This window comes from Schistocerca gregaria, unplaced genomic scaffold, assembly GCF_023897955.1.
Source record: "Schistocerca gregaria isolate iqSchGreg1 unplaced genomic scaffold, iqSchGreg1.2 ptg000156l, whole genome shotgun sequence".
In the NCBI taxonomy this organism is placed as follows: Eukaryota; Metazoa; Arthropoda; class Insecta; order Orthoptera; family Acrididae; genus Schistocerca; species Schistocerca gregaria.
The window spans coordinates 3416669-3441239 of NW_026061720.1; the positions used below are offsets into that span (position 1 = coordinate 3416669).

Here is a 24571-nt window from a genome sequence, read left to right on the forward strand (position 1 = left end):
TTGCTGTTGACCATTTTGTGCTTGGAGATGGTCTTGAGCTTGAAACACACACAAGAAGACCGGTGTTAACTAGCGAAATGGTCGGCAGAGTGCCCTCACCGCGAGGTTTGACTGGCACTTGCACATCTAAAACAACGTCGGAAAGTAACTCGTTCGGCTTTTGAGTCACGTCAAGTATGTGTGTTAATTTTGACGCCGCTAGCTCTGCAGATTGTCATGCAATTCCTTTACCTCTCAGAAATGATTATGAAATAAAAGTGAAGTACGTGACGAGTGTGACGTTAGGAAAACGTTAGGCAGCATGGAGAGATTCTGTATGGGACCAACCAACCCAAACGAGTACTGTGTGATCTGCTACCCAGCAGGTACCTAACGAGGCAGCACGGCTAGCTCAGTCGGTAGAGCATGAGACTCTTAATCATAGGGTCGTGGGTTCGAGCCCTACCCTGGGCGGAACGGAATTTTTCTCCGCTGCAGATGTAAATTACCGATTTTCTGATTAACGTGATGTAATGGAAAAAGCAACTTTAAAATTTGCCTACGTCTCAATCAGTCGCAAGAAAACTGTATTTGAAGGTGAAGGTGATTTTGTAGACATGTGAAAGTCATGTTCTGAAGTGCAGGTGGTTTTGTTTGGGAGAACATCGGCTACGTGTCAGATGTGTATCCAAGCAGTAATGGGTCGCCATAGCTGCAAATATTAGTCAAAAATATGAAGTGTTGTCAGCTGAAGTCTGATGATTCAGACGACCGTGCGGCGAAGTACGCAAAAGTTCCGCTAGGCCGCGCCTCTTTAGCTCAGTGGTAGAGCACTGGTCTAGTAAACCAGGAGTCGTGAGTTCCATCCTTACAGGAGGAAGACGAATTTTGGAAATCAGTTGCGCGTCATGGCCGTATAGCAAACAGTATCTGTGATGGCGAACAATTAGCGAGAGGCGTTTTATTAAGAATTACTCTCAGATGTGATTAAGGCGAATGGCGCTGATAAAGCATTTGCCAAAGCGGTACGGCATAAGGTGGGACGAGGCAGTCTGAATTACATTTTATAGATGTATTTCTCACAAATCGCTGAGCCTCTCGCTGTCGTCGTCGTCGTCGCCGCCGCCGCTTCTGCAGAAGTAGCAAATGGCCATCGTAGCAAATGCGGCGAGGGACACCCTGCCATCGATTCCGATTGCGCAAAGTGTGTGGTCTTGTTTTCCTGTCTATGTTTGGTCGGTCTCGTAAGAGGTTGAATGTAACGAATGGGTGGGAAAGAGTAAGGGGCAGCGGCTGTGTGGAACGAAAACACAATCTCTCAGGGGGTGTGAGCGTTTCGAGATAAGTCGTATATAAGTTACACTTGGTTGTCAGTGACCGTGTGGCCTAATGGATAAGGCGTCGAACTTCGGATCCGAAGATTGCAGGTTCGAATCCTGTCACGGTCGTGTTTTTCCAGTTCTGAGAAACAAACATACCGTTTTAATGTAGCAATTGTGCAGTACGAAACCGTCTGAATGTTGCTGTTGACCATTTTGTGCTTGGAGATGGTCTTGAGCTTGAAACACACACAACAAGACCGGTGTTAACTAGCGAAATGGTCGGCAGAGTGCCCTCACCGCGAGGTTTGACTGGCACTTGCACATCTAAAACAACGTCGGAAAGTAACTCGTTCGGCTTTTGAGTCACGTCAAGTATGTGTGTTAATTTTGACGCCGCTAGCTCTGCAGATTGTCATGCAATTCCTTTACCTCTCGGAAATGATTATGAAATAAAAGTGAAGTACGTGACGAGTGTGACGTTAGGAAAACATTAGGCAGCATGGAGAGATTCTGTATGGGACCAACCAACCCAAACGAGTACTGTGTGATCTGCTACCCAGCAGGTACCCAACGAGGCAGCACGGCTAGCTCAGTCGGTAGAGCATCAGACTCTTAATCATGGGGTCGTGGGTTCGAGCCCTACCCTGGGCGGAACGGAATTTTTCTCCGCTGCAGATGTAAATTACCGATTTTCTGATTAACGTGATGTAATGGAAATAGCAACTTTAAAATTTGCCTACGTCTCAATCAGTCGCAAGAAAACTGTATTTGAAGGTGAAGGTGATTTTGTAGACATGTGTGAAAGTCATGTTCCGGAGTGCAGGTGATTTTGTTTGGAGAGATCATCGGCTACGTGTCAGATGTGTAGCGAAGCAGTAATGGGTCGCCATAGCTGCAAATATTAGTGAAAAATATGAAGTGTTGTCAGCTGAAGTCTGAAGATTCAGACGACCGTGCGGCGAAGTACGCAAAAGTTCCGCTAGGCCGCGCCTCTTTAGCTCAGTGGTAGAGTACTGGTCTAGTAAACCAGGAGTCGTGAGTTCCATCCTTACAGGAGGAAGACGAATTTTGGAAATCAGTTGCGCGTCATGGCCGTATAGCAAACAGTATCTGTGATGGCGAACAATTAGCGAGAGGCGTTTTATTAAGAATTACTCTCAGATGTGATTAAGGCGAATGGCGCTGATAAAGCGTTTGCCAAAGCGGTACGGCATAAGGTGGGACGAGGCATTCTGAATTACATTTTATAGATGTATTTCTCACAAATCTCTGAGCCTCTCGCGGTCGTCGTCGTCGTCGTCGTCGTCGTCGTCGTCGTCGTCGCCGCCGCCGCTTCTGCAGAATTAGCAAATGGCCATCGTAGCAAATGCGGCGAGGGACACCCTGCCATCGATTCCGATTGCGCAAAGTGTGTGGTCTTGTTTTCCTGTCTATGTTTGGTCGGTCTCGTAAGAGGTTGAATGTAACGAATGGGTGGGAAAGAGTAAGGGGCAGCTGCTGTGTGGAACGAAAACACAATTCCTCAGGGGGTGTGAGCGTTTCGAGATGAATCGTATATAAGTTATACTTGGTCGTCAGTGACCATGTGGCCTAATGGATAAGGCGTCGGACTTCGGATCCGAAGATTGCAGGTTCGAATCCTGTCACGGTCGTGTTTTTCCAGTTCTGAGAAACAAACATACCGTTTTAATGTAGCAATTGTGCAGTACGAAACCGTCTGAATGTTGCTGTTGACCATTTTGTGCTTGGAGATGGTCTTGAGCTTGAAACACACACAAGAAGACCGGTGTTAACTAGCGAAATGGTCGGCAGAGTGCCCTCACCGCGAGGTTTGACTGGCACTTGCACATCTAAAACAACGTCGGAAAGTAACTCGTTCGGCTTTTGAGTCACGTCAAGTATGTTTGTTAATTTTGACGCCGCTAGCTCTGCAGATTGTCATGCAATTCCTTTACCTCTCAGAAATGATTATGAAATAAAAGTGAAGTACGTGACGAGTGTGACGTTAGGAAAACGTTAGGCAGCATGGAGAGATTCTGTATGGGACCAACCAACCCAAACGAGTACTGTGTGATCTGCTACCCAGCAGGTACCCAACGAGGCAGCACGGCTAGCTCAGTCGGTAGAGCATGAGACTCTTAATCATAGGGTCGTGGGTTCGAGCCCTACCCTGGGCGGAACGGAATTTTTCTCCGCTGCAGATGTAAATTACCGATTTTCTGATTAACGTGATGTAATGGAAAAAGCTACTTTAAAATTTGCCTACGTCTCAATCAGTCGCAAGAAAACTGTATTTGAAGGTGAAGGTGATTTTGTAGACATGTGAAAGTCATGTTCTGTAGTGCAGGTGGTTTTGTTTGGAGAGAACATCGGCTACGTGTCAGATGTGTATCCAAGCAGTAATGGGTCGCCATAGCTGCAAATATTAGTCATAAATATGAAGTGTTGTCATCTGAAGTCTGAAGATTCAGACGACCGTACGGACGAAGTACGCAAAAATTTCCGCTAGGCCGCCCCTCTTTAGCTCAGTGGTAGAGCACTGGTCTAGTAAACCAGGAGTCGTGAGTTCCATCCTCACAGGAAGAAGACGAATTTTGGAAATCAGTTGCGCGTCATGGCCGTATAGCAAACAGTATCTGTGATGGCGAACAATTAGCGTGAGGAGTTTTATTAAGAATTACTCTCAGATGTGATTAAGGCGAATGGCGCTGATAAAGCATTTGCCAAAGCGGTACGGCATAAGGTGGGACGAGGCAGTCTGAATTACATTTTATAGATGTATTTCTCACAAATCTCTGTGCCTCTCGCGGTCGTCGTCGTCGTCGTCGTCGCCGCCGCCGCTTCTGCAGAAGTAGCAAATGGCCATCGTAGCAAATGTGGCGAGGGACACCCTGCCATCGATTCCGATTGCGCAAAGTGTGTGGTCTTGTTTTCCTGTCTATGTTTGGTCGGTCTCGTAAGAGGTTGAATGTAACGAATGGGTGGGAAAGAGTAAGGGCAGCGGCTGTGTGGAACGAAAACACAATTCCTCAGGGGGTGTGAGCGTTTCGAGATAAGTCGTATATAAGTTACACTTGGTTGTCAGTGACCGTGTGGCCTAATGGATGAGGCGTCGGACTTCGGATCCGAAGATTGCAGGTTTGAATCCTGTCACGGCCGTGTTTTTCCAGTTCTGAAAAACAAACATACCGTTTTAATGTAGCAATTGTGCAGTACGAAACCGTCTGAATGTTGCTGTTGACCATTTTGTGCTTGGAGATGGTCTTGAGCTTGAAACACACACAAGAAGACCGGTGTTAACTAGCGAAATGGTCGGCAGAGTGCCCTCACCGCGAGGTTTGACTGGCACTTGCACATCTAAAACAACGTCGGAAAGTAACTCGTTCGGCTTTTGAGTCACGTCAAGTATGTGTGTTAATTTTGACGCCGCTAGCTCTGCAGATTGTCATGCAATTCCTTTACCTCTCAGAAATGATTATGAAATAAAAGTGAAGTACGTGACGAGTGTGACGTTAGGAAAACGTTAGGCAGCATGGAGAGATTCTGTATGGGACCAACCAACCCAAACGAGTACTGTGTGATCTGCTACCCAGCAGGTACCTAACGAGGCAGCACGGCTAGCTCAGTCGGTAGAGCATGAGACTCTTAATCATAGGGTCGTGGGTTCGAGCCCTACCCTGGGCGGAACGGAATTTTTCTCCGCTGCAGATGTAAATTACCGATTTTCTGATTAACGTGATGTAATGGAAAAAGCAACTTTAAAATTTGCCTACGTCTCAATCAGTCGCAAGAAAACTGTATTTGAAGGTGAAGGTGATTTTGTAGACATGTGAAAGTCATGTTCTGAAGTGCAGGTGGTTTTGTTTGGGAGAACATCGGCTACGTGTCAGATGTGTATCCAAGCAGTAATGGGTCGCCATAGCTGCAAATATTAGTCAAAAATATGAAGTGTTGTCAGCTGAAGTCTGATGATTCAGACGACCGTGCGGCGAAGTACGCAAAAGTTCCGCTAGGCCGCGCCTCTTTAGCTCAGTGGTAGAGCACTGGTCTAGTAAACCAGGAGTCGTGAGTTCCATCCTTACAGGAGGAAGACGAATTTTGGAAATCAGTTGCGCGTCATGGCCGTATAGCAAACAGTATCTGTGATGGCGAACAATTAGCGAGAGGCGTTTTATTAAGAATTACTCTCAGATGTGATTAAGGCGAATGGCGCTGATAAAGCATTTGCCAAAGCGGTACGGCATAAGGTGGGACGAGGCAGTCTGAATTACATTTTATAGATGTATTTCTCACAAATCGCTGAGCCTCTCGCTGTCGTCGTCGTCGTCGCCGCCGCCGCTTCTGCAGAAGTAGCAAATGGCCATCGTAGCAAATGCGGCGAGGGACACCCTGCCATCGATTCCGATTGCGCAAAGTGTGTGGTCTTGTTTTCCTGTCTATGTTTGGTCGGTCTCGTAAGAGGTTGAATGTAACGAATGGGTGGGAAAGAGTAAGGGGCAGCGGCTGTGTGGAACGAAAACACAATTCCTCAGGGGGTGTGAGCGTTTCGAGATGAATCGTATATAAGTTATACTTGGTCGTCAGTGACCGTGTGTCCTAATGGATAAGGCGTCGGACTTCGGATCCGAAGATTGCAGGTTCCAATCCTGTCACGGTCGTGTTTTTCCAGTTCTGAGAAACAAACATACCGTTTTAATGTAGCAATTGTGCAGTACGAAACCGTCTGAATGTTGCTGTTGACCATTTTGTGCTTGGAGATGGTCTTGAGCTTGAAACACACGCAAGAAGACCGGTGTTAACTAGCGAAATGGTCGGCAGAGTGCCCTCACCGCGAGGTTTGACTGGCACTTGCACATCTAAAACAACGTCGGAAAGTAACTCGTTCGGCTTTTGAGTCACGTCAAGTATGTGTGTTAATTTTGACGCCGCTAGCTCTGCAGATTGTCATGCAATTCCTTTACCTCTCAGAAATGATTATGTAATAAAAGTGAAGTACGTGACGAGTGTGACGTTAGGAAAACATTAGGCAGCATGGAGAGATTCTGTATGGGACCAACCAACCCAAACGAGTACTGTGTGATCTGCTACCCAGGAGGTACCCAACGAGGCAGCACGGCTAGCTCAGTCGGTAGAGCATGAGACTCATAATCACAGGGTCGTGGGTTCGAGCCCTTCGCTGGGCGGAACGGAATTTTTCTCCACTGCAGATGTAAATTACCGATTTTCTGATTAACGTGATGTAATGGAAATAGCAACTTTAAAATTTGCCTACGTCTCAATGAGTCGCAAGAAAACTGTATTCGAATGTGAAGGTGATTTTGTAGACATGTGTGAAAGTCATGTTCTGAAGTGCAGGTGATTTTGTTTGGAGAGAACATCGGCTAAGTGTCAGATGTGTAGCCAAGCAGTAATGGGTCGCCATAGCTGCAAATATTAGTGAAAAATATGAAGTGTTGTCAGCTGAAGTCTGAAGATTCAGACGACCGTACGGACGAAGTACGCAAAAGTTCCGCTAGGCCGCGCCTCTTTAGCTCAGTGGTAGAGCACTAGTCTAGTAAACCAGGAGTCGTGAGTTCCATCCTCACAGGAGGAAGACGAATTTTGGAAATCAGTTGCGCGTCATGGCCGTATAGCAAACAGTATCTGTGATGGCGAACAATTAGCGTGAGGAGTTTTATTAAGAATTACTCTCAGATGTGATTAAGGCGAATGGCGCTGATAAAGCATTTGCCAAAGCGGTACGGCATAAGGTGGGACGAGGCAGTCTGAATTACATTTTATAGATGTATTTCTCACAAATCTCTGAGCCGGTCGTCGTCGTCGTCGTCGCCGCCGCTTCTGCAGAAGTAGCAAATGGCCATCGTAGCAAATGCGGCGAGGGACACCCTGCCATCGATTCCGATTGCGCAAAGTGTGTGGTCTTGTTTTCCTGTCTATGTTTGGTCGGTCTCGTAAGAGGTTGAATGTAACGAATGGGTGGGAAAGAGTAAGGGGCAGCGGCTGTGTGGAACGAAAACATAATTCCTCAGGGGGTGTGAGCGTTTCGAGATAAGTCGTATATAAGTTATACTTGGTTTTTAGTGACCGTGTGGCCTAATGGATAAGGCGTCGGACTTCGGATCCGAAGATTGCAGGTTCGAATCCTGTCACGGCCGTGTTTTTCAAGTTCTGAAAAACAAACATACCGTTTTAATGCAGCAATTGTGCAGTACGAAACCGTCTGAATGTTGCTGTTGACCATTTTGTGCTTGGAGATGGTCTTGAGCTTGAAACACACACAAGAAGACCGGTGTTAACTAGCGAAATGGTCGGCAGAGTGCCCTCACCGCGAGGTTTGACTGGCACTTGCACATCTAAAACAACGTCGGAAAGTAACTCGTTCGGCTTTTGAGTCACGTCAAGTATGTGTGTTAATTTTGACGCCGCTAGCTCTGCAGATTGTCATGCAATTCCTTTACCTCTCAGAAATGAATATGAAATAAAAGTGAAGTACGTGACGAGTGTGACGTTAGGAAAACATTAGGCAGCATGGAGAGATTCTGTATGGGACCAACCAACCCAAACGAGTACTGTGTGATCTGCTACCCAGGAGGTACCCAACGAGGCAGCACGGTTAGCTCAGTCGGTAGAGCATGAGAGTCTTAATCACAGGCTCATGGGTTCGAGCCCTTCGCTGGGCGGAACGGAATTTTTCTCCACTGCAGATGTAAATTACCGATTTTCTGATTAACGTGATGTAATGGAAATAGCAACTTTAAAATTTGCCTACGTCTCAATCAGTCGCAAGAAAACTGTATTTGAAGGTGAAGGTGATTTTGTAGACATGTGTGAAAGTCATGTTCTGAAGTGCAGGTGATTTTGTTTGGAGAGAACATCGGCTACGTGTCAGATGTGTAGCCAAGCAGTAATGGGTCGCAATAGCTGCAAATATTAGTGAAAAATATGAAGTGTTGTCAGCTGAAGTCTGAAGATTCAGACGACCGTACGGACGAAGTACGCAAATGTTCCGCTAGGCCGCGCCTCTTTAGCTCAGTGGTAGAGCACTGGTCTAGTAAACCAGGAGTCGTGAGTTCCATCCTCACAGGAGGAAGACGAATTTTGGAAATCATTTGCGCGTCATGGCCGTATAGCAAACAGTATCTGTGATGGCGAACAATTAGCGTGAGGAGTTTTATTAAGAATTACTCTCAGATGTGATTAAGGCGAATGGCGCTGATAAAGCATTTGCCAAAGCGGTACGGCATAAGGTGGGACGAGGCAGTCTGAATTACATTTTATAGATGTATTTCTCACAAATCTCTGTGCCTCTCGCGGTCGTCGTCGTCGTCGTCGTCGTCGTCGCCGCCGCCGCTTCTGCAGAAGTAGCAAATGGCCATCGTAGCAAATGCGGCGAGGGACACCCTGCCATCGATTCCGATTGCGCAAAGTGTGTGGTCTTGTTTTCCTGTCTATGTTTGGTCGGTCTCGTAAGAGGTTGAATGTAACGAATGGGTGGGAAAGAGTAAGGGGCAGCGGCTGTGTGGAACGAAAACACAATTCCTCAGGGGGTGTGAGCGTTTCGAGATAAGTCGTATATAAGTTACACTTGGTTGTCAGTGACCGTGTGGCCTAATGGATAAGGCGTCGGACTTCGGATCCGAAGATTGCAGGTTTGAATCCTGTCACGGCCGTGTTTTTCCAGTTCTGAAAAACAAACATACCGTTTTAATGTAGCAATTGTGCAGTACGAAACCGTCTGAATGTTGCTGTTGACCATTTTGTGCTTGGAGATGGTCTTGAGCTTGAAACACACACAAGAAGACCGGTGTTAACTAGCGAAATGGTCGGCAGAGTGCCCTCACCGCGAGGTTTGACTGGCACTTGCACATCTAAAACAACGTCGGAAAGTAACTCGTTCGGCTTTTGAGTCACGTCAAGTATGTGTGTTAATTTTGACGCCGCTAGCTCTGCAGATTGTCATGCAATTCCTTTACCTCTCAGAAATGATTATGAAATAAAAGTGAAGTACGTGACGAGTGTGACATTAGGAAAACGTTAGGCAGCATGGAGAGATTCTGTATGTGACCAACCAACCCAAACGAGTACTGTGTGATCTGCTACCCAGCAGGTACCTAACGAGGCAGCACGGCTAGCTCAGTCGGTAGAGCATGAGACTCTTAATCATAGGGTCGTGGGTTCGAGCCCTACCCTGGGCGGAACGGAATTTTTCTCCGCTGCAGATGTAAATTACCGATTTTCTGATTAACGTGATGTAATGGAAAAAGCAACTTTAAAATTTGCCTACGTCTCAATCAGTCGCAAGAAAACTGTATTTGAAGGTGAAGGTGATTTTGTAGACATGTGAAAGTCATGTTCTGAAGTGCAGGTGGTTTTGTTTGGAGAGAACATCGGCTACGTGTCAGATGTGTATCCAAGCAGTAATGGGTCGCCATAGCTGCAAATATTAGTCAAAAATATGAAGTGTTGTCAGCTGAAGTCTGATGATTCAGACGACCGTGCGGCGAAGTACGCAAAAGTTCCGCTAGGCCGCGCCTCTTTAGCTCAGTGGTAGAGCACTGGTCTAGTAAACCAGGAGTCGTGAGTTCCATCCTTACAGGAGGAAGACGAATTTTGGAAATCAGTTGCGCGTCATGGCCGTATAGCAAACAGTATCTGTGATGGCGAACAATTAGCGAGAGGCGTTTTATTAAGAATTACTCTCAGATGTGATTAAGGCGAATGGCGCTGATAAAGCATTTGCCAAAGCGGTACGGCATAAGGTGGGACGAGGCAGTCTGAATTACATTTTATAGATGTATTTCTCACAAATCGCTGAGCCTCTCGCTGTCGTCGTCGTCGTCGCCGCCGCCGCTTCTGCAGAAGTAGCAAATGGCCATCGTAGCAAATGCGGCGAGGGACACCCTGCCATCGATTCCGATTGCGCAAAGTGTGTGGTCTTGTTTTCCTGTCTATGTTTGGTCGGTCTCGTAAGAGGTTGAATGTAACGAATGGGTGGGAAAGAGTAAGGGGCAGCGGCTGTGTGGAACGAAAACACAATTCCTCAGGGGGTGTGAGCGTTTCGAGATGAATCGTATATAAGTTATACTTGGTCGTCAGTGACCGTGTGTCCTAATGGATAAGGCTTCGGACTTCGGATCCGAAAATTGCAGGTTCGAATCCTGTCACGGTCGTGTTTTTCCAGTTCTGAGAAACAAACATACCGTTTTAATGTAGCAATTGTGCAGTACGAAACCGTCTGAATGTTGCTGTTGACCATTTTGTGCTTGGAGATGGTCTTGAGCTTGAAACACACACAAGAAGACCGGTGTTAACTAGCGAAATGGTCGGCAGAGTGCCCTCACCGCGAGGTTTGACTGGCACTTGCACATCTAAAACAACGTCGGAAAGTAACTCGTTCGGCTTTTGAGTCACGTCAAGTATTTGTGTTAATTTTGACGCCGCTAGCTCTGCAGATTGTCATGCAATTCCTTTACCTCTCAGAAATGAATATGAAATAAAAGTGAAGTACGTGACGAGTGTGACGTTAGGAAAACATTAGGCAGCATGGAGAGATTCTGTATGGGACCAACCAACCCAAACGAGTACTGTGTGATCTGTTACCCAGGAGGTACCCAACGAGGCAGCACGGTTAGCTCAGTCGGTAGAGCATGAGAGTCTTAATCACTGCGTCATGGGTTCGAGCCCTTCGCTGGGCGGAACGGAATTTTTCTCCACTGCAGATGTAAATTACCGATTTTCTGATTAACGTGATGTAATGGAAATAGCAACTTTAAAATTTGCCTACGTCTCAATCAGTCGCAAGAAAACTGTATTTGAAGGTGAAGGTGATTTTGTAGACATGTGTGAAAGTCATGTTCTGAAGTGCAGGTGATTTTGTTTGGAGAGAACATCGGCTACGTGTCAGATGTGTAGCCAAGCAGTAATGGGTCGCAATAGCTGCAAATATTAGTGAAAAATATGAAGTGTTGTCAGCTGAAGTCTGAAGATTCAGACGACCGTACGGACGAAGTACGCAAATGTTCCGCTAGGCCGCGCCTCTTTAGCTCAGTGGTAGAGCACTGGTCTAGTAAACCGGGAGTCGTGAGTTCCATCCTCACAGGAGGAAGACGAATTTTGGAAATCATTTGCGCGTCATGGCCGTATAGCAAACAGTATCTGTGATGGCGAACAATTAGCGTGAGGAGTTTTATTAAGAATTACTCTCAGATGTGATTAAGGCGAATGGCGCTGATAAAGCATTTGCCAAAGCGGTACGGCATAAGGTGGGACGAGGCAGTCTGAATTACATTTTATAGATGTATTTCTCACAAATCTCTGAGCCTCTCACGGTCGTCGTCGTCGTCGTCGTCGTCGGCGTCGCCGCCGCCGCTTCTGCAGAAGTAGCAAATGGCCATCGTAGCAAATGCGGCGAGGGACACCCTGCCATCGATTCCGATTGCGCAAAGTGTGTGGTCTTGTTTTCCTGTCTATGTTTGGTCGGTCTCGTAAGAGGTTGAATGTAACGAATGGGTGGGAAAGAGTAAGGGGCAGCGGCTGTGTGGAACGAAAACACAATTCCTCAGGGGGTGTGAGCGTTTCGTGATGAATCGTATATAAGTTATACTTGGTCGTCAGTGACCGTGTGTCCTAATGGATAAGGCGTCGGACTTCGGATCCGAAGATTGCAGGTTCCAATCCTGTCACGGTCGTGTTTTTCCAGTTCTGAGAAACAAACATACCGTTTTAATGTAGCAATTGTGCAGTACGAAACCGTCTGAATGTTGCTGTTGACCATTTTGTGCTTGGAGATGGTCTTGAGCTTGAAACACACACAAGAAGACCGGTGTTAACTAGCGAAATGGTCGGCAGAGTGCCCTCACCGCGAGGTTTGACTGGCACTTGCACATCTAAAACAACGTCGGAAAGTAACTCGTTCGGCTTTTGAGTCACGTCAAGTATGTGTGTTAATTTTGACGCCGCTAGCTCTGCAGATTGTCATGCAATTCCTTTACCTCTCAGAAATGATTATGTAATAAAAGTGAAGTACGTGACGAGTGTGACGTTAGGAAAACATTAGGCAGCATGGAGAGATTCTGTATGGGACCAACCAACCCAAACGAGTACTGTGTGATCTGCTACCCAGGAGGTACCCAACGAGGCAGCACGGCTAGCTCAGTCGGTAGAGCATGAGACTCATAATCACAGGGTCGTGGGTTCGAGCCCTTCGCTGGGCGGAACGGAATTTTTCTCCACTGCAGATGTAAATTACCGATTTTCTGATTAACGTGATGTAATGGAAATGGCAACTTTAAAATTTGCCTACGTCTCAATCAGTCGCAAGAAAACTGTATTTGAAGGTGAAGGTGATTTTGTAGACATGTGTGAAAGTCGTGTTCTGAAGTGCAGGTGATTTTGTTTGGAGAGAACATCGGCTAAGTGTCAGATGTGTAGCCAAGCAGTAATGGGTCGCCATAGCTGCAAATATTAGTGAAAAATATGAAGTGTTGTCAGCTGAAGTCTGAAGATTCAGACGACCGTACGGACGAAGTACGCAAAAGTTCCGCTAGGCCGCGCCTCTTTAGCTCAGTGGTAGAGCACTAGTCTAGTAAACCAGGAGTCGTGAGTTCCATCCTCACAGGAGGAAGACGAATTTTGGAAATCAGTTGCGCGTCATGGCCGTATAGCAAACAGTATCTGTGATGGCGAACAATTAGCGTGAGGAGTTTTATTAAGAATTACTCTCAGATGTGATTAAGGCGAATGGCGCTGATAAAGCATTTGCCAAAGCGGTACGGCATAAGGTGGGACGAGGCAGTCTGAATTACATTTTATAGATGTATTTCTCACAAATCTCTGTGCCTCTCGCGGTCGTCGTCGTCGTCGTCGTCGTCGCCGCCGCTTCTGCAGAAGTAGCAAATGGCCATCGTAGCAAATGCGGCGAGGGACACCCTGCCATCGATTCCGATTGCGCAAAGTGTGTGGTCTTGTTTTCCTGTCTATGTTTGGTCGGTCTCGTAAGAGGTTGAATGTAACGAATGGGTGGGAAAGAGTAAGGGGCAGCGGCTGTGTGGAACGAAAACACAATTCCTCAGGGGGTGTGAGCGTTTCGAGATGAATCGTATATAAGTTATACTTGGTCGTCAGTGACCGTGTGTCCTAATGGATAAGGCGTCGGACTTCGGATCCGAAGATTGCAGGTTCGAATCCTGTCACGGTCGTGTTTTTCCAGTTCTGAGAAACAAACATACCGTTTTAATGTAGCAATTGTGCAGTACGAAACCGTCTGAATGTTGCTGTTGACCATTTTGTGCTTGGAGATGGTCTTGAGCTTGAAACACACACAAGAAGACCGGTGTTAACTAGCGAAATGGTCGGCAGAGTGCCCTCACCGCGAGGTTTGACTGGCACTTGCACATCTAAAACAACGTCGGAAAGTAACTCGTTCGGCTTTTGAGTCACGTCAAGTATGTGTGTTAATTTTGACGCCGCTAGCTCTGCAGATTGTCATGCAATTCCTTTACCTCTCAGAAATGATTATGTAATAAAAGTGAAGTACGTGACGAGTGTGACGTTAGGAAAACATTAGGCAGCATGGAGAGATTCTGTATGGGACCAACCAACCCAAACGAGTACTGTGTGATCTGCTACCCAGGAGGTACCCAACGAGGCAGCACGGCTAGCTCAGTCGGTAGAGCAAGAGACTCTTAATCACAGGGTCGTGGGTTCTAGCCCTTCGCTGGGCGGAACGGAATTTTTCTCCACTGCAGATGTAAATTACCGATTTTCTGATTAACGTCATGTAATGGAAATAGCAACTTTAAAATTTGCCTACGTCTCAATCAGTCGCAAGAAAACTGTATTTGAAGGTGAAGGTGATTTTGTAGACATGTGAAAGTCATGTTCTGAAGTGCAGGTGGTTTTGTTTGGAGAGAACATCGGCTACGTGTCAGATGTGTAGCCAAGAGTAATGGGTCGCCATAGCTGCTAATATTAGTCAAAAATATGAAGTGTTGTCAGCTGAAGTCTGATGATTCAGACGACCGTGCGGCGAAGTACGCAAAAGTTCTTCTAGGCCGCGCCTCTTTAGCTCAGTGGTAGAGCACTGGTCTAGTAAACCAGGAGTCGTGAGTTCCATCCTCACAGGAGGAAGACGAATTTAGGAAATCAGTTGCGCGTCATGGCCGTATAGCAAACAGTATCTGTGATGGCGAACAATTAGCGTGAGGCGTTTTATTAAGAATTACTCTCAGATGCGATTAAGGCGAATGGCGCTGATAAAGCATTTGCCAAAGCGGTACGGCATAAGGTGGGACGAGGCATTCTGAATTACATTTTATAGATGTATTTCTCACAAATGTCTGAGCCTCTCGCGGTCGTCGTCGTCGTCGTCGTCGTCGTCGTCGTCGCCGCCGCCGCTTCTGCAGAATTAGCAAATGGCCATCGTAGCAAATGCGGCGAGGGACACCCTGCCATCGATTCCGATTGCGCAAAGTGTGTGGTCTTGTTTTCCTGTCTATGTTTGGTCGGTCTCGTAAGAGGTTGAATGTAACGAATGGGTGGGAAAGAGTAAGGGGCAGCGGCTGTGTGGAACGAAAACACAATTCCTCAGGGGGTGTGAGCGTTTCGAGATGAATCGCATATAAGTTATAGTTGGTCGTCAGTGACCGTGTGGCCTAATGGATAAGGCGTCGGACTTCGGATCCGAAGATTGCATGTTCGAATCCTGTCGCGGTCGAATTTTTCCAGTTCTGAGAAACAAACATACCGTTTTAATGTAGCAATTGTGCAGTACGAAACCGTCTGAATGTTGCTGTTGACCATTTTGTGCTTGGAGATGGTCTTGAGCTTGAAACACACACAAGAAGACCGGTGTTAACTAGCGAAATGGTCGGCAGAGTGCCCTCACCGTGAGGTTTGACTGGCACTTGCACATCTAAAACAACGTCGGAAAGTAACTCGTTCGGCTTTTGAGTCACGTCAAGTATGTGTGTTAATTTTGACGCCGCTAGCTCTGCAGATTGTCATGCAATTCCTTTACCTCTCAGAAATGATTATGAAATAAAAGTGAAGTACGTGACGAGTGTGACGTTAGGAAAACATTAGGCAGCATGGAGAGATTCTGTATGGGACCAACCAACCCAAACGAGTACTGTGTGATCTGCTACCCAGCAGGTACCCAACGAGGCAGCACGGCTAGCTCAGTCGGTAGAGCATAAGTCTCTTAATCATGGGGTCGTGGGTTCGAGCCCTACCCTGGGCGGAACGGAATTTTTCTCCGCTGCAGATGTAAATTACCGATTTTCTGATTAACGTGATGTAATGGAAATAGCAACTTTAAAATTTGCCTACGTCTCCATCAGTCGCAAGAAAACTGTATTTGAAGGTGAAGGTGATTTTGTAGACATGTGTGAAAGTCATGTTCTGAAGTGCAGGTGATTTTGTTTGGAGAGAACATCGGCTACGTGTCAGATGTGTAGCCAAGCAGTAATGGGTCGCCATAGCTGCTAATATTAGTCAAAAATATGAAGTGTTGTCAGCTGAAGTCTGATGATTCAGACGACCGTGCGGCGAAGTACGCAAAAGTTCCGCTAGGCCGCGCCTCTTTAGCTCAGTGGTAGAGTACTGGTCTAGTAAACCAGGAGTCGTGAGTTCCATCCTTACAGGAGGAAGACGAATTTTGGAAATCAGTTGAGCGTCATGGCCGTATAGCAAACAGTATCTGTGATGGCGAACAATTAGCGAGAGGCGTTTTATTAAGAATTACTCTCAGATGTGATTAAGGCGAATGGCGCTGATAAAGCATTTGCCAAAGCGGTACGGCATAAGGTGGGACGAGGCATTCTGAATTACATTTTATAGATGTATTTCTCACAAATGTCTGAGCCTCTCGCGGTCGTCGTCGTCGTCGTCGTCGTCGTCGTCGTCGCCGCCGCCGCCGCTTCTGCAGAATTAGCAAATGGCCATCGTAGCAAATGCGGCGAGGGACACCCTGCCATCGATTCCGATTGCGCAAAGTGTGTGGTCTTGTTTTCCTGTCTATGTTTGGTCGGTCTCGTAAGAGGTTGAATGTAACGAATAAGTGGGAAAGAGTAAGGGGCAGCGGCTGTGTGGAACGAAAACATAATTCCTCAGGGGGTGTGAGCGTTTCGAGATAAGTCGTATATAAGTTATACTTGGTTATTAGTGACCGTATGGCCTAATGGATAAGGCGTCGGACTTCGGATCCGAAGATTGCAGGTTTGAATCCCGTCACGGCCGTGTTTTTCAAGTTCTGAAAAGCAAACATACCGTTTTAATGTAGCAATTGTGCAGTACGAAACCGTCTGAATGTTGCTGTTGACCATTTTGTGCTTGGAGATGGTCTTGAGCTTGAAACACACACAAGAAGACCGGTGTTAACTAGCGAAATGGTCGGCAGAGTGCCCTCACCGCGAGGTTTGACTGGCACTTGCACATCTAAAACAACGTCGGAAAGTAACTCGTTCGGCTTTTGAGTCACGTCAAGTATGTGTGTTAATTTTGACGCCGCTAGCTCTGCAGATTGTCATGCAATTCCTTTACCTCTCAGAAATGATTATGAAATAAAAGTGAAGTACGTGACGAGTGTGACGTTAGGAAAACATTAGGCAGCATGGAGAGATTCTGTATGGGACCAACCAACCCAAACGAGTACTGTGTGATCTGCTACCCAGGAGGTACCCAACGAGTATACACGGCTAGTTCAGTCGGTAGAGCATGAGACTCTTAATCATAGGGTCGTGGGTTCGAGCCCTACCCTGGGCGGAACGGAATTTTTCTCCGCTGCAGATGTAAATTACCGATTTTCTGATTAACGTGATGTAATGGAAAAAGCTACTATAAAATTTGCCTACGTCTCAATCAGTCGCAAGAAAACTGTATTTGAAGGTGAAGGTGATTTTGTAGACATGTGAAAGTCATGTTCTGAAGTGCAGGTGGTTTTGTTTGGAGAGAACATCGGCTACGTGTCAGATGTGTATCCAAGCAGTAATGGGTCGCCATAGCTGCAAATATTAGTGAAAAATATGAAGTGTTGTCAGCTGAAGTCTGAAGATTCAGACGACCGTACGGACGAAGTACGCAAAAGTTCCGCTAGGCCGCCCCTCTTTAGCTCAGTGGTAGAGCACTGGTCTAGTAAACCAGGAGTCGTGAGTTCCATCCTCACAGGAAGAAGACGAATTTTGGAAATCAGTTGCGCGTCATGGCCGTATAGCAAACAGTATCTGTGATGGCGAACAATTAGCGTGAGGAGTTTTATTAAGAATTACTCTCAGATGTGATTAAGGCGAATGGCGCTGATAAAGCATTTGCCAAAGCGGTACGGCATAAGGTGGGACGAGGCAGTCTGAATTACATTTTATAGATGTATTTCTCACAAATCTCTGTGCCTCTCGCGGTCGTCGTCGTCGTCGCCGCCGCCGCCGCTTCTGCAGAAGTAGCAAATGGCCATCGTAGCAAATGCGGCGAGGGACACCCTGCCATCGATTCCGATTGCGCAAAGTGTGTGGTCTTGTTTTCCTGTCTATGTTTGGTCGGTCTCGTAAGAGGTTGAATGTAACGAATGGGTGGGAAAGAGTAAGGGGCAGCGGCTGTGTGGAACGAAAACACAATTCCTCAGGGGGTTTGAGCGTTTCGAGATAAGTCGTATATAAGTTACACTTGGTTGTCAGTGACCGTGTGGCCTAATGGATAAGGCGTCGGACTTCGGATCCGAAGATTGCAGGTTCGAATCCTGTCACGGCCGTGTTTTTCCAGTTCTGAAAAACAAACATACCGTTTTAATGTAGGAATTGTGCAGTACGAAACCGTCTGAATGTTGCTGTTGACCATTTTGTGCTTGGAGATGGTCTTGAGCTTGAAACACACACAAGAAGACCGGTGTTAACTAGCGAAATGGTCGGCAGAGTGCCCTCACCGCGAGGTTTGACTGGCACTTGCACATCTAAAACAACGTCGGAAAGTAACTCGTTCGGCTTTTGAGTCACGTCAAGTATGTGTGTTAATTTTGACGCCGCTAGCTCTGCAGATTGTCATGCAATTCCTTTACCTCTCAGAAATGAATATGAAATAAAAGTGAAGTACGTGACGAGTGTGACGTTAGGAAAACGTTAGGCAGCATGGAGAGATTCTGTATGGGACCAACCAACCCAAACGAGTACTGTGTGATCTGCTACCCAGCAGGTACCCAACGAGGCAGCACGGCTAGCTCAGTCGGTAGAGCATGAGACTCTTAATCATAGGGTCGTGGGTTCGAGCCCTACCCTGGGCGGAACGGAATTTTTCTCCGCTGCAGATGTAAATTACCGATTTTCTGATTAACGTGATGTAATGGAAAAAGCTACTATAAAATTTGCCTACGTCTCAATCAGTCGCAAGAAAACTGTATTTGAAGGTGAAGGTGATTTTGTAGACATGTGAAAGTCATGTTCTGAAGTGCAGGTGGTTTTGTTTGGAGAGAACATCGGCTACGTGTCAGATGTGTATCCAAGCAGTAATGGGTCGCCATAGCTGCAAATATTAGTGAAAAATATGAAGTGTTGTCAGCTGAAGTCTGAAGATTCAGACGACCGTACGGACGAAGTACGCAAAAGTTCCGCTAGGCCGCCCCTCTTTAGCTCAGTGGTAGAGCACTGGTCTAGTAAACCAGGAGTCGTGAGTTCCATCCTCACAGGAAGAAGACGAATTTTGGAAATCAGTTGCGTGTCATGGCCGTATAGCAAACAGTATCTGTGATGGCGAACAATTAGCGTGAGGAGTTTTATTAAGAATTACTCTCAGATGTGATTAAGGCGAATGGCGCTGATAAAGCATTTGCCAAAGCGGTACGGCATAAGGTGGGACGAGGCAGTCTGAATTACATTTTATAGATGTATTTCTCACAAATCTCTGTGCCTCTCCCGGTCGTCGTCGTCGTCGCCGCCGCCGCCGCTTCTGCAGAAGTAGCAAATGGCCATCGTAGCAAATGCGGCGAGGGACACCCTGCCATCGATTCCGATTGCGCAAAGTGTGTGGTCTTGTTTTCCTGTCTATGTTTGGTCGGTCTCGTAAGAGGTTGAATGTAACGAATGGGTGGGAAAGAGTAAGGGGCAGCGGCTGTGTGGAACGAAAACACAATTCCTCAGGGGGTTTGAGCGTTTCGAGATAAGTCGTATATAAGTTACACTTGGTTGTCAGTGACCGTGTGGCCTAATGGATAAGGCGTCGGACTTCGGATCCGAAGATTGCAGGTTCGAATCCTGTCACGGCCGTGTTTTTCCAGTTCTGAAAAACAAACATACCGTTTTAATGTAGGAATTGTGCAGTACGAAACCGTCTGAATGTTGCTGTTGACCATTTTGTGCTTGGAGATGGTCTTGAGCTTGAAACACACACAAGGAGACCGGTGTTAACTAGCGAAATGGTCGGCAGAGTGCCCTCACCGCGAGGTTTGACTGGCACTTGCACATCTAAAACAACGTCGGAAAGTAACTCGTTCGGCTTTTGAGTCACGTCAAGTATGTGTGTTAATTTTGACGCCGCTAGCTCTGCAGATTGTCATGCAATTCCTTTACCTCTCAGAAATGAATATGAAATAAAAGTGAAGTACGTGACGAGTGTGACGTTAGGAAAACGTTAGGCAGCATGGAGAGATTCTGTATGGGACCAACCAACCCAAACGAGTACTGTGTGATCTGCTACCCAGGAGGTACCCAACGAGGCAGCACGGCTAGCTCAGTCGGTAGAGCATGAGACTCTTAATCATAGGGTCGTGGGTTCGAGCCCTACCCTGGGCGGAACGGAATTTTTCTCCGCTGCAGATGTAAATTACCGAATTTCTGATTAACGTGATGTAATGGAAAAAGGAACTTTAAAATTTGCCTACGTCTCAATCAGTCGCAAGAAAACTGTATTTGAAGGTGAAGGTGATTTTGTAGACATGTGAAAGTCATGTTCTGAAGTGCAGGTGGTTTTGTTTGGAGAGAACATCGGCTACGTGTCAGATGTGTATCCAACCAGTAATGGGTCGCCATAGCTGCAAATATTAGTCAAAAATATGAAGTGTTGTCAGCTGAAGTCTGATGATTCAGACGACCGTGCGGCGAAGTACGCAAAAGTTCCGCTAGGCCGCGCCTCTTTAGCTCAGTGGTAGAGCACTGGTCTAGTAAACCAGGAGTCGTGAGTTCCATCCTTACAGGAGGAAGACGAATTTTGGAAATCAGTTGCGCGTCATGGCCGTATAGCAAACAGTATCTGTGATGGCGAACAATTAGCGAGAGGCGTTTTATTAAGAATTACTCTCAGATGTGATTAAGGCGAATGGCGCTGATAAAGCATTTGCCAAAGCGGTACGGCATAAGGTGGGACGAGGCAGTCTGAATTACATTTTATAGATGTATTTCTCACAAATCGCTGAGCCTCTCGCTGTCGTCGTCGTCGTCGCCGCCGCCGCTTCTGCAGAAGTAGCAAATGGCCATCGTAGCAAATGCGGCGAGGGACACCCTGCCATCGATTCCGATTGCGCAAAGTGTGTGGTCTTGTTTTCCTGTCTATGTTTGGTCGGTCTCGTAAGAGGTTGAATGTAACGAATGGGTGGGATAGAGTAAGGGGCAGCGGCTGTGTGGAACGAAAACACAATTCCTCAGGGGGTGTGAGCGTTTCGAGATGAATCGTATATAAGTTATACTCGGTCGTCAGTGACCGTGTTGCCTAATGGATAAGGCGTCGGACTTCGGATCCGAAGATTGCAGGTTCCAATCCTGTCACGGTCGTGTTTTTCCAGTTCTGAGAAACAAACATACCGTTTTAATGTAGCAATTGTGCAGTACGAAACCGTCTGAATGTTGCTGTTGACCATTTTGTGCTTGGAGATGGTCTTGAACTTGAAACACACACAACAAGACCGGTGTTAACTAGCGAAATGGTCGGCAGAGTGCCCTCACCGCGAGGTTTGACTGGCACTTGCACATCTAAAACAACGTCGGAAAGTAACTCGTTCGGCTTTTGAGTCACGTCAAGTATGTGTGTTAATTTTGACGCCGCTAGCTCTGCAGATTGTCATGCAATTCCTTTACCTCTCAGAAATGATTATGAAATAAAAGTGAAGTACGTGACGAGTGTGACGTTGGGAAAACATTAGGCAGCATGGAGAGATTCTGTATGGGACCAACCAACCCAAACGAGTACTGTGTGATCTGCTACCCAGCAGGTACCCAACGAGGCAGAACGGCTAGCTCAGTCGGTAGAGCATGAGTCTCTTAATCATAGGGTCGTGGGTTCGAGCCCTACCCTGGGCGGAACGGAATTTTTCTCCGCTGCAGATGTAAATTACCGATTTTCTGATTAACGTGATGTAATGGAAATAGCAACTTTAAAATTTGCCTACGTCTCCATCAGTCGCAAGAAAACTGTATTTGAAAGTGAAGGTGATTTTGTAGACATGTGTGAAAGTCATGTTCTGAAGTGCAGGTGATTTTGTTTGGAGAGAACATCGGCTACGTGTCAGATGTGTAGCCAAGCAGTAATGGGTCGCAATAGCTGCAAATAATAGTGAAAAATATGAAGTGTTGTCAGCTGAAGTCTGAAGATTCAGACGACCGTACGGACGAAGTACGCAAAAGTTCCGCTAGGCCGCGCCTCTTTAGCTCAGTGGTAGAGCACTGGTCTAGTAAACCAGGAGTCGTGAGTTCCATCCTCACAGGAGGAAGACGAATTTTGGAAATCAGTTGCGCGTCATGGCCGTATAGCAAACAGTATCTGTGATGGCGAACAATTAGCGTGAGGAGTTTTATTAAGAATTACTCTCAGATGTGCTTAAGGCGAATGGCTCTGATAAAGCATTTGCCAAAGCGGTACGGCATAAGGTGGGACGAGGCAGTCTGAATTACATTTTATAGATGTATTTCTCACAAATCTCTGAGCCTCTCGAGGTCGTCGTCGTCGTCGTCGTCGCTGCCGCTTCTGCAGAAGTAGCAAATGGCCATCGTAGCAAATGCGGCGAGGGACACCCTGCCATCGATTCCGATGGCGCAAAGTGTGTGGTCTTGTTTTCCTGTCTATGTTTGGTCGGTCTCGTAAGAGGTTGAATGTAACGAATGGGTGGGAAAGAGTAAGGGGCAGCGGCTGTGTGGAACGAAAACACAATTCCTCAGGGGGTGTGAGCGTTTCGAGATGAATCGTATATAAGTTATACTTGGTCGTCAGTGACCGTGTGTCCTAATGGATAAGGCGTCGGACTTCGGATCCGAAGATTGCAGTTTCGAATCCTGTCACGGTCGTGTTTTTCCAGTTCTGAGAAACAAACATACCGTTTTAATGTAGCAATTGTGCAGTACGAAACCGTCTGAATGTTGCTGTTGACCATTTTGTGCTTGGAGATGGTCTTGAGCTTGAAACACACACAAGAAGACCGGTGTTAACTAGCGAAATGGTCGGCAGAGTGCCCTCACCGCGAGGTTTGACTGGCACTTGCACATCTAAAACAACGTCGGAAAGTAACTCGTTCGGCTTTTGAGTCACGTCAAGTATGTGTGTTAATTTTGACGCCGCTAGCTCTGCAGATTTTCATGCAATTCCTTTACCTCTCAGAAATGAATATGAAATAAAAGTGAAGTACGTGACGAGTGTGACGTTAGGAAAACATTAGGCAGCATGGAGAGATTCTGTATGGGACCAACCAACCCAAACGAGTACTGTGTGATCTGCTACCCAGGAGGTACCCAACGAGGCAGCACGGCTAGCTCAGTCGGTAGGGCATGAGAGTCTTAATCACAGGGTCATGGGTTCGAGCCCTTCGCTGGGCGGAACGGAATTTTTCTCCACTGCAGATGTAAATTACCGATTTTCTGATTAACGTGATGTAATGGAAATAGCAACTTTAAAATTTGCCTACGTCTCAATCAGTCGCAAGAAAACTGTATTTGAAGGTGAAGGTGATTTTGTAGACATGTGTGAAAGTCATGTACTGAAGTGCAGGTGATTTTGTTTGGAGAGAACATCGGCTACGTGTCAGATGTGTAGCCAAGCAGTAATGGGTCGCAATAGCTGCAAATATTAGTGAAAAATATGAAGTGTTGTCAGCTGAAGTCTGATGATTCAGACGACCGTGCGGCGAAGTACGCAAAAGTTCCGCTAGGCCGCGCCTCTTTAGCTCAGTGGTAGAGCTCTGGTCTAGTAAACCAGGAGTCGTGAGTTCCATCCTCACAGGAGGAAGACGAATTTAGGAAATCAGTTGCGCGTCATGGCCGTATAGCAAACAGTATCTGTGATGGCGAACAATTAGCGAGAGGCGTTTTATTAAGAATTACTCTCAGATGTGATTAAGGCGAATGGCGCTGATAAAGCATTTGCCAAAGCGGTACGGCATAAGGTGGGACGAGGCAGTCTGAATTACATTTTATAGATGTATTTCTCACAAATCTCTGAGCCTCTCGCGGTCGTCGTCGTCGTCGGCGTCGCCGCCGCCGCTTCTGCAGAAGTAGCAAATGGCCATCGTAGCAAATGCGGCGAGGGACACCCTGCCATCGATTCCGATTGCGCAAAGTGTGTGGTCTTGTTTTCCTGTCTATGTTTGGTCGGTCTCGTAAGAGGTTGAATGTAACGAATGGGTGGGAAAGAGTAAGGGGCAGCGGCTGTGTGGAACGAAAACACAATTCCTCAGGGGGTGTGAGCATTTCGAGATGAATCGTATATAAGTTATAGTTAGTCGTCAGTGACCGTGTGGCCTAATGGATAAGGCGTCGGACTTCGGATCCGAAGATTGCAGGTTCGAATCCTGTCACGGTCGTATTTTTCCAGTTCTGAAAAACAAACATACCGTTTTAATGTAGCAATTGTGCAGTACGAAACCGTCTGAATGTTGCTGTTGACCATTTTGTGCTTGGAGATGGTCTTGAGCTTGAAACACACACAACAAGACCGGTGTTAACTAGCGAAATGGTCGGCAGAGTGCCCTCACCGCGAGGTTTGACTGGCACTTGCACATCTAAAACAACGTCGGAAAGTAACTCGTTCGGCTTTTGAGTCACGTCAAGTATGTGTGTTAATTTTGACGCCGCTAGCTCTGCAGATTGTCATGCAATTCCTTTACCTCTCAGAAATGATTATGAAATAAAAGTGAAGTACGTGACGAGTGTGACGTTGGGAAAACATTAGGCAGCATGGAGAGATTCTGTATGGGACCAACCAACCCAAACGAGTACTGTGTGATCTGCTACCCAGCAGGTACCCAACGAGGCAGCACGGCTAGCTCAGTCGGTAGAGCATGAGTCTCTTAATCATAGGGTCGTGGGTTCGAG

The 24571-nt window shown here is 46.7% G+C and overlaps 17 non-coding genes across 17 annotated transcripts; all 17 read left to right on the forward strand.

Moving 5' to 3' along the window:
• The first annotated feature begins 1354 nt into the window (after positions 1 to 1354).
• Trnar-ucg (transfer RNA arginine (anticodon UCG)) lies at positions 1355 to 1427 on the forward strand. The gene has a single exon. It is a non-coding gene; the product is annotated as a tRNA-Arg (tRNA).
• A 1453-nt stretch (positions 1428 to 2880) lies between these two features.
• On the forward strand, positions 2881 to 2953 carry Trnar-ucg (transfer RNA arginine (anticodon UCG)). The gene has a single exon. It is a non-coding gene; the product is annotated as a tRNA-Arg (tRNA).
• Positions 2954 to 6411: 3458 nt separating this feature from the next.
• Trnam-cau (transfer RNA methionine (anticodon CAU)) lies at positions 6412 to 6484 on the forward strand. Its single transcript has one exon. It is a non-coding gene; the product is annotated as a tRNA-Met (tRNA).
• Positions 6485 to 7383: 899 nt separating this feature from the next.
• Trnar-ucg (transfer RNA arginine (anticodon UCG)) lies at positions 7384 to 7456 on the forward strand. The gene has a single exon. It is a non-coding gene; the product is annotated as a tRNA-Arg (tRNA).
• An 863-nt stretch (positions 7457 to 8319) lies between these two features.
• On the forward strand, positions 8320 to 8391 carry Trnat-agu (transfer RNA threonine (anticodon AGU)). The gene has a single exon. It is a non-coding gene; the product is annotated as a tRNA-Thr (tRNA).
• A 507-nt stretch (positions 8392 to 8898) lies between these two features.
• On the forward strand, positions 8899 to 8971 carry Trnar-ucg (transfer RNA arginine (anticodon UCG)). Its single transcript has one exon. It is a non-coding gene; the product is annotated as a tRNA-Arg (tRNA).
• A 1427-nt stretch (positions 8972 to 10398) lies between these two features.
• Positions 10399 to 10471, forward strand: Trnar-ucg (transfer RNA arginine (anticodon UCG)). Its single transcript has one exon. It is a non-coding gene; the product is annotated as a tRNA-Arg (tRNA).
• A 1970-nt stretch (positions 10472 to 12441) lies between these two features.
• Trnam-cau (transfer RNA methionine (anticodon CAU)) lies at positions 12442 to 12514 on the forward strand. Its single transcript has one exon. It is a non-coding gene; the product is annotated as a tRNA-Met (tRNA).
• A 911-nt stretch (positions 12515 to 13425) lies between these two features.
• Positions 13426 to 13498, forward strand: Trnar-ucg (transfer RNA arginine (anticodon UCG)). Its single transcript has one exon. It is a non-coding gene; the product is annotated as a tRNA-Arg (tRNA).
• An 859-nt stretch (positions 13499 to 14357) lies between these two features.
• On the forward strand, positions 14358 to 14429 carry Trnat-agu (transfer RNA threonine (anticodon AGU)). The gene has a single exon. It is a non-coding gene; the product is annotated as a tRNA-Thr (tRNA).
• Positions 14430 to 14942: 513 nt separating this feature from the next.
• Positions 14943 to 15015, forward strand: Trnar-ucg (transfer RNA arginine (anticodon UCG)). The gene has a single exon. It is a non-coding gene; the product is annotated as a tRNA-Arg (tRNA).
• A 2954-nt stretch (positions 15016 to 17969) lies between these two features.
• Trnar-ucg (transfer RNA arginine (anticodon UCG)) lies at positions 17970 to 18042 on the forward strand. The gene has a single exon. It is a non-coding gene; the product is annotated as a tRNA-Arg (tRNA).
• Positions 18043 to 19473: 1431 nt separating this feature from the next.
• Trnar-ucg (transfer RNA arginine (anticodon UCG)) lies at positions 19474 to 19546 on the forward strand. The gene has a single exon. It is a non-coding gene; the product is annotated as a tRNA-Arg (tRNA).
• A 1427-nt stretch (positions 19547 to 20973) lies between these two features.
• Trnar-ucg (transfer RNA arginine (anticodon UCG)) lies at positions 20974 to 21046 on the forward strand. Its single transcript has one exon. It is a non-coding gene; the product is annotated as a tRNA-Arg (tRNA).
• Positions 21047 to 21909: 863 nt separating this feature from the next.
• Positions 21910 to 21981, forward strand: Trnat-agu (transfer RNA threonine (anticodon AGU)). The gene has a single exon. It is a non-coding gene; the product is annotated as a tRNA-Thr (tRNA).
• Positions 21982 to 23414: 1433 nt separating this feature from the next.
• Positions 23415 to 23486, forward strand: Trnat-agu (transfer RNA threonine (anticodon AGU)). Its single transcript has one exon. It is a non-coding gene; the product is annotated as a tRNA-Thr (tRNA).
• A 501-nt stretch (positions 23487 to 23987) lies between these two features.
• Trnar-ucg (transfer RNA arginine (anticodon UCG)) lies at positions 23988 to 24060 on the forward strand. The gene has a single exon. It is a non-coding gene; the product is annotated as a tRNA-Arg (tRNA).
• The last annotated feature ends 511 nt before the right edge of the window (positions 24061 to 24571 follow it).